At 40.5% G+C, this 12,337-nt stretch overlaps 1 non-coding gene across 1 annotated transcript; it reads right to left on the bottom strand.

Moving 5' to 3' along the window:
• Positions 1 to 8,973: 8,973 nt before the first annotated feature.
• On the bottom strand, positions 8,974 to 9,131 carry LOC142443869 (U1 spliceosomal RNA). Its single transcript, XR_012783597.1, has one exon. It is a non-coding gene; the product is annotated as a U1 spliceosomal RNA (small nuclear RNA).
• Between the last annotated feature and the right edge of the window lie 3,206 nt (positions 9,132 to 12,337).

Here is a 12,337-nt window from a genome sequence, read left to right as displayed (position 1 = left end):
AGCAATGGAGTGCTGAACCACCACCGTGCCACCCGGCATTGCGTTATCCTGAATTAAATGGGAAAAGACTCTTCAGATAATGTCAGCTCCCATGTTCTGAAGCTTGGGATCTTGGTGAAAAATTTTTGTGTGTTGTGCGATGAGGATTCATTTCAACCCACTTCAATACACATATCCATTTCTTTTCCAAGCTCTCCACAGGGGAAGATCTATACTCCTGCCTCGGGGAGGAGGGCGTGGGAGTGAGTGAAGAGGGACTGAATATTGAATCAAAGGAGCGTTGTGCACTAGGAAGCGCAACTCAATCGTAGGGGAACACGTTTTCTTTAATGACATGCTAGGTTCTGTCCAGCCAGTTGTAACCCTGCGTCTTCCAGAAGCAAACAGTCCTGGTACTTGGTTCTGCACCTTCCTCTCAATTGTGGTTACGGTTGAGCCAAGCGTTGCACCCACAGCGTCAGCACATCTCCTTGAGCAGCTACCTCTTCCTCGCTGCCCCTCTGCTTCACCAGCATGATGTGCTTCTCCACGGAATGGTCTCTCCAGGACCAAAACATCTGAGATGAAGTCTCACCACCCTTGCATCTAAGGAGCATTCTGGGTGTACTGCTTCCGAGCCAAATCCATTTGTTCCCCCTAACAGTACTGTAAAATAACAAGAGCTTGCTGCACAATTTGTAGGTATTAATTTATTGAATCCGTCCACACCTCCACGAGCGAAGGACTTTTCTCCTTTCCTAGGCGCAGAAACGGAGTGGAGGATGGCAACTCACTTGCCGGAAGTCATGCACAAATAATTGGTACAGATGGGATTAAACTCAGCAAGCAGGCTGGCCTTTGTCCTGCATCATCTGGCCTCTGACCACTCACTTTGGGCCTGGTGTCCTTGGTATTCGTACGAGAGAAGCACAAGATCATTCTACTGCCTGCTCTGGAAATCCTGTAATCGTGAAAGCATTAAGCTCCCTGCAAGACGATAGAGAGGTGATCGAAATAAATTATACCTTTGCAACTGATAGCAGCCCGCAAAAACTTGTAGCAATAATGCTTTTGAAGATATTTAATGAGGGGGAAAATCCATGAAATAATGTTATAAGTAATATCAGCACGCATAAGACAAAAACATCAGAATTTACATCTACAAGTAAACACATCCGTAGGAAAATAGCTGACAAGGTATAGTAAATATTAATACTGCTTATATGAGTTTGAAAATTCATTTATTTTGATACTCCCTAGGGGGCTGTATTTTAAAAATTCTATACACTAAACTAATATGTTGCTTTTAGGATATGGTACAACCCAAACCCCAATTCGTTTTAGACAATTTGTTTAAAGGAAGAATCAGAAATAGTAGAATTGAGAACTGGTAGATGAAAAGCAAAATTAAAATAATTAAAATGGGTCAATTGTTTGGCTGTTCTTAGGTGCCATCAAGTCAGTTCTGCCTTATGCACAACAGAACCAAACACTGCCGGGTCGTGTGCTAAGCTCAGTGTCGTTCTTAGGCCGGAGCCCATAGCTGCAGCCACGTTGCTAATCCGTCTCTGTGAGGGCCTTCTCTCTTTCCCTGTCCCTGTGTTTTACTGAATATGATGCGCTTCTCTAGGGACCAGGGGAGATTGAAGAGAAACATTCGTTGTTGAAGATACAAAGTCCCAAGTGGTCCTTGGGCAGGTGTGCTTTCCAGGAGTAGAAGACGGTATTAAGGAGCGATACCACAAGCCCCTGTCGCTTCAGTCAAGAGTGTCACGTGTGTCCTGGATGAAACATGTAGCAGGCCAAAATAATAGCTAAACATATTGTGTCTCAGCTTATTTCTGTTCACATTTTTCCCCACAACAGTAGAAGGGGGGGAGGAGGAATATGTGTTCCGAATAGGAAAAAATATGTGTAAGGTTTTTAGCCTCTCACTATATTTATTCAAATTGTCTGATAGAAAATAAAATCTGAGACTGTTTTTTTTCTCCAAACTATTTTATTTGGAGTCAATTCAGACATCAAAACCATCCTGTAGTTCAATCATGTCAAGCAGTGTTGTGCAATCAATACCACAATCAGTTCCAAAATGTTTTCTTCCTTCTTGAACTTGCTGTCACTTTCCAGTTGCCCCCACATGTTCCCTCATCCCCCCATCAACCTCTCTCACCATATAGGTGAATCTGAGACTTTCTATAAAGCATATTGCATCAGGTTGGAGCTAGACTGATTAACAACATGTGATATGCAGATGGCATAGGCTAATTTGCTGGAAGCAAATACATTAAAAAAATAAATCATTTTATTGGGGGCTCTTATGACTCATAACAATCCATATATCAATTGTATCAATCACATGTGTACATATGTTGCCGTCAACATTTCCAAAACATTTTCTTTCTACTTGAGCCCTTGGTATCAGTTCCTTGTGTTCGCTCCCTCCCCTCCCCTTCCACCCTCATAATTACCTGATAAATATTAAATTATTATTATTTTCACATCTTACACCATCCACTATCTCCCTTAACCCACCTTCCTGCTGTCCTTATCTCTCGGGTATGGATGGGGGTGTTATAGGATAATAATTGGGATCAGTTTCCCCTTTCTCTTCTCCCTCTTCTCCCCTCACCTTCCACCTAAACTCATGATATCACTACACCCATTATTTTACCTGATGGTTTCCCCGGTCCTGGATACTGTGTGTTGGGAGCTCTTATCTGAACCAGTGTACATGCTCTGGCATACGCAGATTTATAAGGTAGAAGTAGGGTCATGATAGTGGGGGTAGGGGGGAAGAAACATTAAAGAACAAGAGGAATGTTGTGTATCCTTGTGACCTGTGTATCCTTGTGTCCAATTGTCTTAGATAGGCTTTGGGTCTCCACTCTGACCCCCTCTTTCACATCAGTATAATTGTTTGTTTGGGATCTTTGGATATCTGATACCTGATCCTGTCTACACCTCATGATCACACAGGCTGGTGTGCTTCTTCCACATGGGCAGTGTTGCTTCCTTGCTAGATAGTGGCTTCCTTAACTTCAAGTCTTTAGGCCCCCAAATGCTATATCTTCGAATATCAGGGCACCATCAGCTTTCTTCACCACATTTGATTATGTGCCCATTCTGACTTCAGCAATCATGTTAGAAAGATGAGCATCACAGAATTCAAGGTAAATAGAACAAAATGTTCTTGCATTGAAGGAGTACTTGAGTAGAGACCCAATGTCCAACTGCTACCTTGATACTTAACATACAAACATATGTACATAGACCTATAACCCTATCATTATATATTAATATATTTACATTATATATTAAAAATATATTTACATGATATTTATATCTCTATAAATGTCTTTTGACTCCTAACCTACCCATAGGGAAGAAATTATTCATGTTCCCACAGGAGAGGGAGGGAGGGACCAGACCTCAAACTGGTTCACCAAGCCTTGAGGGCAACATACCTGCATGAATCAGCAAATGAACAGAGGTCTATGGGGGTGGCTCCAGTCATAGCTATGTTGATTCCCTCCCCAGAAGATTTCACTACAGAGGACAGCACTGTAGATACAGCCCAGGGAGAGTGGCGGGTCTTCCCAGACCACATGGGAGCAAACTAAGAGTAAGAGAAAGAGAGTGGACCACATCCTGGCCCACCAAGCCCCAAGGACAACACTCCTGTTCAAAGTAGCCAAGGTACAGAGAAGACCGTAGGGCCAGCCCACCACAAGACATGATGTCCCCTCACTGACCCACAGTGCTGCAAGAGACAGCATTGGAGACACAGTGCGGGAAATATTCCCAGTCTGCACCCTCCCAACCTCCTCCACACACACACCTGGGTGAAACATCAAGGGAGCACAAGAGAAGCAAGGGAGCAAAGTAATGAAGTCCCCAAGGAATCCCGAAAATAGACCTCGGGCTTGATCTGACAACATACATAAGGGTCCAGCAGACAGACCCGGTACTATTTATAGGCCCCTTCCTTTTCTCATTATACTTCTTCTTTTTCATGTCTATGTACATAAGATAGGCAAGATAAACGATCCCCAGGAGAAAACAGTAGAACTGATGGTTCCTGGAGGACAAGGAGAGGGGGAGAGGGGGAGGTATGGGAAAGGGAGGGGGGAGTCAACAAACCCAGGGGCAAGGGTACAACAAGAGATCTAACACTAATGGTAAGAGGGGGTAGAATGCCTGGTGGGGATTGATCAAGTGCAATATAGCAAAGATGTCTTGAAGAATTTACTGTTAAAGATGAAAGAATATATAGACTTTATGAACTATATCCCAATATGTAGACAAAACAAACCCTCACAACTGGAGGTGGGAGAATAGCAACATTGTGATAAAAATATAATATACTGGAGTTGTCAAGGATTTCATTTTATTTGGCTCCACAATCAACACCCATATAAGTTCCTGCAGAAGGATATTATACTTGGAAAGTGGAGGGTCAGAGAAAAAGTGGAGGATTCTCAAAGATATGGCTTGACACAGTGGTGGAAATGCGGGGCTCAAACATATCAACGATGACTAGATGACATTGGAAACGTTGCTCTGTTGCTCAGAGGGTCTTTATGAGTGAAAATTGAGTTGATGTCACCGCAGTAGGAGCCATTCCCAGATTGACTAGTTTGCAAAAGTCAACAACAGTGATAACACATGCATCATTTTGAAGGTTATACTATTCAGTTCTATACATCATTATAAATATCCAGATCTTCCTAGATAACATTAGTTTCTCCTGCTGAGGTCATGTACAGTCTCAGCCTGATATTTAGAACCTGGTGCTGTTTGATAGGAACAAAAGTTTCTCTCCTTGCTCTCAATGATAAGCGAGCCTCTAGTAATGTCTTCCAGATGCATAGATATGAGAGGGAACATTTCTGGACTCTTTCTTATTAGGCGTCATAAAGTTGAATCTAAATTTTTGACGACTTTAAGTGCAACAGAGCAAAACATTGCTTGGTTTTGCATGATCCTCGTACTTCAAATCTGTATTAGAAGAATTAAGGCCAGAGCGCTCCTCAGAAGCGTACTTTGGACAGTGTCAGGGGAGACCAGTACATGGAAAAGGTTGTAATGTTTGATAAAGTGGAGTCACAGCAAAAAAGCGGAAGGCTGTTGGTGAAGTGTATTGACACCATGGCTGCATTCATGGGCTCAGACATAGGAACAATTGTGAGGTTGGCACAGGCCATGCAGTGTTTTGTTCTGTTGTACATAGGGTTGTTATGGGTCTGAGCCAACTCAATGGCACCTCACAACAACAACATAAGCAACAGCATGTTCCAATCCAGCTGCAACAGCGAACTCAAATATGGGATCAATTGGGAGGATGCTACAGGACCCAAGTGGTGGTTTGTTCTGCTGTGCATCTTGTCAACATGGGTTGGCACCAACTCAGTGGCACCTAACAACAACAGCAGCATCTCATCAAGATTCTATCACACTTTTCTGACTCCCTTATTCACTAAACATGTTATTTCTCCTTCCGTGTCCCCTTTTGAATCCAGCTCACATTGGGGGCAGTTCTCTGTCTGATGCACTGTTGCATCCATTTTGAGTTATCTACGCAAAATAAACTGTGTGTAGAATTAATGATATCACTGCATAATTTCTACATAAGAACACACAGTCTTTCTCTTTAAAAAATCATTTTATTAGGGGCTCACACAATTCTTATCACAATCCATACATACATCAACTGTACAAAGCACATTTGTACATTCATTTCCCTTATCATTCTCAGGACATTTGCTCTCCACTTAAGCCCCTGGCATCAGCTCCTCATTTCCCCCCTCCTTCCCTGCTCCCCTCTCCCTCATGAACCCTTGATAATTTGATAATTTATAAATCATTATATTTTCATCCAACACGGTCCGACGTCTCCCTCACCCACTTTACTGTTGTTCATCCCCCAGGGAGGAGGGCATATGTAGATCCTTGTAACCAGTTTCCCCTTTCCACCCCAACTGCCCTCCACCCTCCCCGCATCACCATTCTCATCACTGGTCTTGAAGGGATCATCTGCCCTGTATTATTGTGTTTCGGTTCCTAACTGTACCAGAACACACAACTTTTCTTTGAGATGGGCATAAATGTGGATCTCTGCTGGTCCATGGCCAGGCAATTATCTTCCAAATTCTGTGACATAGATGAATGAGTACTTCCAGGTTTGCATTTTTGTGTCAAAACAACTCAGTTGATCTATTGGGCAGCTAATAAAAGAGCAAATGTTGGTCTATCTATCTCTAGAGGACAGAAGAATGAAGAAAATGGGGAAAACTGTTGAAAAAATTGTCTAATAGACCATGCAAACATCATTCTTGGCAACCTGGAGATACAAAGCATTTGAGAGTGCCCCACTACCTCTACCAACCGCTCTGAAAATAATCAAATTAGAAGGTCACTGATAGAATGCAAGAAAAAATATAATAAAACTCAAGCTCACTGAAGTTTATTTTGTTTGTTTTTTAAATCATTTTATTGGGGGCTCATACAACTCTTATCACAATCCATACATACATCAATTTTTAAAGCACATTCGTATATTTGTTGCCATCAACATTCTCAAAACATTTTCTTTATACTTAAGTCCTTGGTATCAACTTTTCATTTCCCCCTCTCTCCCCACACCTCTCCCTCATGAATCCTTGATAACTTATAAATTATTATAATTTTGTCATATCTTATACTGTGTGATATCTCCCTTCACCCATTTTTCTATTGTTCATCCCCCAGGGAGGGGGTTATATGTAGATCCTTGTAATTGGTTCCTCTTTCCTATCCACCTTCCTGGTATCTCCACTCTCAACATTTGTCCTGAAGGGATCATCTGTTCTGGATTCCCTGTATTTCCACTTTCTATCTGTACCAGTGTACATACGCTGGTCTAGCCAGATTTTTAAGGTAGAATTGGGATCATGATAGTCAGGGGCTGAGGGGGAAGAAGCATTTAAGAACTAGTGGGAAGTTGTATGTTTCATTGTTGATACACTGCACCTTGACTGGCTCGTCTCCTCCCCATGAAGCTTCTGTAAGGGGATGTGCAGTTACCTACAAATGGGCTTTGGGGTCCCCACTCCATACTCCCCCTCATTCACAATGATATGACTTGTTGTTCTTTGATGCCTGATACCTGATTCCTTTAACACCTCATAATCACACAGGCTGGTGTGCCTCCTCCATGCAGGCTTTGTTGCCTCTGAGCTAGATGGCCGCTTGTTTACCTTCAAGTCTTTAAGACCCCAGATGCTATATCTTTTGATATCCGGGCACCATCAGCTTTCTTCACCACATTTGCTTAGGCACCCATTTGTCTTCAGTGATCATGTGTGGAAGATGAGCATCATGGAATGTCAGGTTAATTGAACAAAGTGCTCTTGCATTGAGGGAATATTTGAGTTGAGACCCAATGTCCATCTGCTACCTTAATACTAAACCTATAATATATGCACATAGATCTATTTCCCCATCATCATATATATATATATTTACAAATGCACATGCCAGTATTTAGACCTCTATAAATGCCCTTTACCTCCTAGTTATTTCCTCTATTTCCATTTACTTTCCTCTTGTCTGACTATTATGCTCAGCTTTCATTTGGGTTTCAGTAATTCCTCTCGGTTACATTGTCCTTGATCAATCCCTACCAGGTAGAAGAGACCAGTGTTACTGGAAGGATAAAGACTTATGAAATCCCCACGTCTATGAGCCTTAACTATCTTTCAGCTTGGGAGTGAACCTGTCTCCTTGTACATGAATCATCCATTTCAGATTAAAGGGCAGCATGGATCCAAAGACAATTTCAGAGGGTATGGAAAGAAGGAGGAATAGAAACAGGAAGCACAGAGGAAAGTGGGATAAAGTGGGAAGCTCCACTGAGGGGATTGCAATGGATGATTTGAAGCAAAATTTGAATATAAATTCAAATTGAATGTAAAACCAATGGTCTTCTCTGTAAATCCTCACTTTATCAGTGCCGTCGGGGCAGTGTGGAATCATGCCTTTCCCTCCACCAGTGCATTTGCCACCAGGCTCCATTTATCAGCTCCTGTAACATTGGTCAAAATGTTCAGGTTTTTAAATTATTTTTATTGATTGGAATTTAATACATATCTCATTCCATAGTACAATCATGTCAAGCAGGATTGTGCTATTGCTTCCATAATCAGTCTCCAAACATGCTTTTCCTTCTTGAGCTCCTTAGCGTCCCCTCCATTTCATCTCCCCCACTCACCCTGTACTCTCTCTATTTCCCAAACCCTAGTTCAATTGCTGTCCCTACAGGCTCATTAATCCTGGACATCATATACTGAAAACCAGGAAAACAACACAACTCCAAGAGGGTGCCCCCTAATGGCACATCATCTGTGAGATACACCCTAATATGAACAATTGTCAATGAAATAAAACAGAATGTTCATCATAGGATTGCCAGAATAATATACATCTTAATACACAGGGCAATAATGTAGCAAGGCCTTGTTTGTCCGCCAACCAAGAGTACACCACTCTTGGGACAGCTCTTTTCTGCTTCTTCGGACCCCATGTGCTTTCTGACTAAGTCCTCAGCTTCCAAGTGTGTCTGAGGCTGAGTTCAGTTCACCCAGTGGAGGCCCACTTGGTGTCTCACTGATGTAGTGACTTGGTGTGTTCTTTGTATCTTCTTCCCATGCTTCCTTTATCATTCAACATTTTGTTCAGAAATTCTGTCAATAGTCACTTCTTGCTGTAAGACATGCCAAGTTATGTTCGTTTCTTTTGGTCATCTAGCTCCAGGTATTTGTAGATTTCATTATGATATATTGTCTTCTCAAGTTGTCTTTGGCATTTTCTGTTCAGTTCTCTTACTTTATTTCTTCTAATCTTTTTAGATACAGTATATTAAAATGCACATTTTGGAGTGTATTCTGATTTTAATTTTGCGCTTTTATTGCTTTCTTGTGTTTTTAATTCTTTTTATTTTCTTTTGCCTCTTCTTACTAACAGAGTGCGAACGCAGTCCCCCACTATCACAAATTACGCAATCGAGTTTCCCACATTTGGGAAAATTGAAGGGGTCAGGGGTCGCCTGTGCAATGGATGAGCCTTGCCCTGGGAAAACCACCTTTGCACTCATGGCGTTTCCTCTCCGTAATAATATGTCTTTTTCTTTGCTGATGTATGATATCTGCCATGTCATCTCTCAACTCAACTCTCTTCAGTCATTAGTGTTCAATATGTCAGTTCAGGTGGGGTGTATTCAAGGTCATACTTTGGCTTGGTTTTATTTTCTTAAGCTTCAAGTTGAACTTGAAAATGAGCAATTATGATCCGTTTCATAGGAGGCCATTAACATTTTTCTGATTGAGTTTCTCCATTGAGTCTTTCTACAGACACAATTTATTTGATTCCTGTGTATCCCAGCCATAAAGGTCCACACATAGCCACCACTTATGTCATGAGAGCAAAGCATTTCCAATGACTATGTCTCAGTATTGCAAAGTTCTCTCCTGCTATCTATCGCATAATTTTATCACCAACATGGGGTTCTCTATTGATTCTCCCTTGTCTCCACCATTTGTATACCAATCACCACTAATTATCAACACATCTTAATTGCTGGTCTGATCAATTTCAAGCTACAGAAGATGGTAAAATTTTCAATCAGCAACAGTATGAAATACTTAAGAGTATATTTAATAAAATATATTAAGGCCCTATTATGGTAACTGAAAATATAAAAACTGCAAAACATTTCTGAGAATAATTGATGTGATATAAGGGGTGGTTTGTGAGGCTGTGAGTTTGGCATCGGCTGTTAACTACAAGGCCAATGGGACAAACATGTCAGCTACCCTGATGGAGAGAGAAATTCTACACTTCTCTAGAGACTTAGAGGCTTGGAAATCCAGGGTTGCTGTGAGTCAAGACTGATTAGATGGTAGTGTGCTTAGCTTTTAAATTTGCAGAGATATACCATGTTTATAGGTCACAGAATTCAATATTATTAAAATTACTTACCCAAAAATTAATATATAAATTAAACTCAATACCAATCAAAATCTCAGCAGGCTTTTATACTTTTTTATTAAAGTTGACAGACTCATTCTAAGTTTCATATGAAAATAAAAGGGCCTACCCTAGGCAAAATAACCTTGAGAAAGAATAAATTTGAGGACAAATATGTACTAACTGCTTTCAAGACTAATTATAAAACCACAGTAAATAAGACCAATTCATATTGGTGTAAAATAGTCAAATAGATCAATGGAAAAGAATAGAGAATTCATAAATAGCACCACAGACACAAGGGGAATTAATATTTGACAAAGATGCAAAAGCAATTCATTAAGAAAGAAAAAATATTCCACAAAGGGGAATATAAGAACTTTGACACATACTTCACACCGTATAAGAAAATAACTCAATAACTTCCATCTTAGACTAAGTATAAAGTATAAAACAACAAAACTTCTAGAATCAAATTCAGGAGAAAATGCTTGTGACTTTGGGTTACTTAATCGTGATTCATGAAATTCATGTTAATGCATTGAGCATCATGAAAATTAAAAATATCCCTATTTGGAAAAGGGAATAAAAATGGTATGTTTTTTTTCCAATCATTGATCTGATGAAGGACATGTATTCAGAATATCCAAAGAATTCTCAGAACTTAACAATAAGAGTACTAACAACCCAATAAAAAATAAATAGGAGGTTTAAATGCACATTTCACCAAAGAAGATGTAAACAAACATGTGAAATGGTGTTCAATGTTACAAGTCCATTATTCTACCACTCATCTATCAGTGTGTCATTCTGTGGTGCCTTGCGTGTTTTGATGCTAGAGGCTATAATGCTACTGGGATTACACTTAAGGAACATATTTTAATTGTGCTTCTTGACTGAGAAGTGAGTCCTGGTGGCATAATAGTTAGGAGCTGGGCATTAGTCATCTAGGTCTTCAATTTGAAACTACTCACCACATCTTGGGATAAAGACTGGGCTTTCTACTCCTGTGAGAGTTACAATCTTGGAAACCCACAAGGGGAGTTCTACCGTGTCCTATAGGATTACTATGAGTCAAAATGGATTTGATGGCAATGAGTTTGGTTTTGGTCTAGATTAAGAATAGATAGGAAGAAAGAATAGGTGGCCTGTAGCTGAGGTATCACTCATTCAAAACCATCAGGAGAACAGGGAGGCATTTTCTGATATATTGTCAGAGGATGAACCCCAAGTTAGATGGAACTCAAAATTAGACAATCATTTGGTTTTCTACGACGGGAGTGACAACTTGAAGAAGATTGGCCTTGTATTGGCATCACAGAAAAGAGCATTTGTAGCTCTATCATAAAAAACAAATGCTGGCTATGATAATAGTTACATGTTTATATGGAAAGCCTGTTTACATAGCTGTTATTAAAATTGATGCACTGGCCACTTAAGCCAATGCTGAAGAAACGGATGAATTCTATCAATTTCTTCAGCCTGAAATTGACCAAATGAGGACTCAATACCTATTGATAATTACTGGTGACTGGAGTGTAAAAGTTGAAAACTAAGAGAAATAATCAGTAGTTGGAAAATGTGGCCTTTTTGATAGGAATGAAAGTAACTGTTGCATGAAAGCATTTTGGAAGACCAGCCAATGATTTTTCAGTGAAAACACATTTTTCCCACAACAAAAATGGTAACTGCTCATGTGGCCCTCTCTGGATGGCAAACACAGGGTCAAATTAACTAATTAAGTGGGAAAACTCACTGCTGTGGACTAAATTATGGCCCATGGTGACCCTATAAGACAGGGTAGCACTGTTTCTGTGGGTTTATGAGACTGTACCTGTTCACAGGAGTAGAAAGCTTCGCTTTTCTCACAAGGAACAGTTGTTGATGGTTTCAAACTACCATCCTTGCAGTTAGCAGCCCAATGTATAAGAAGCTGGAAAAGCTCAACACCTCCAACCAAAACGAGGCATGAGCACACCAACTGGAGAGCAGAACACTCCTTGTCCATATGCAGGTTGAATTTAGAGCCAGAGCAATTGAAACAAAGTACACAAGAACCAAAATATAGCCTTGCGTATATTGCACCTGGATTTAAAGACCATCTCCAGAATGGATTTGACACACCAAACACTAATGACTGAAACCAGATAAGCTGTGTGATAACTTCAAAATGATCATACAGGAGTGAATGGAAATGTCACTATAAAAAGCAGCGGGAAAGAAAAAAGTAGATAAATTTACGTGTCAGAAGACACCCCGAGACTCGCTTATGCATGTAGGAGTAGCTAAAGCAAATGAAAGAAATAGGAGAGCTGAACAGAAAATCTCAAAATGTAGTGTCAGAGACTAAAGAAAA

Source organism: Tenrec ecaudatus, chromosome 3, assembly GCF_050624435.1.
Source record: "Tenrec ecaudatus isolate mTenEca1 chromosome 3, mTenEca1.hap1, whole genome shotgun sequence".
Classification (NCBI taxonomy): domain Eukaryota; kingdom Metazoa; phylum Chordata; class Mammalia; order Afrosoricida; family Tenrecidae; genus Tenrec; species Tenrec ecaudatus.
Note: the sequence above shows the minus strand (reverse complement) of the source record. Positions and strands in the feature narration are given on the sequence as shown.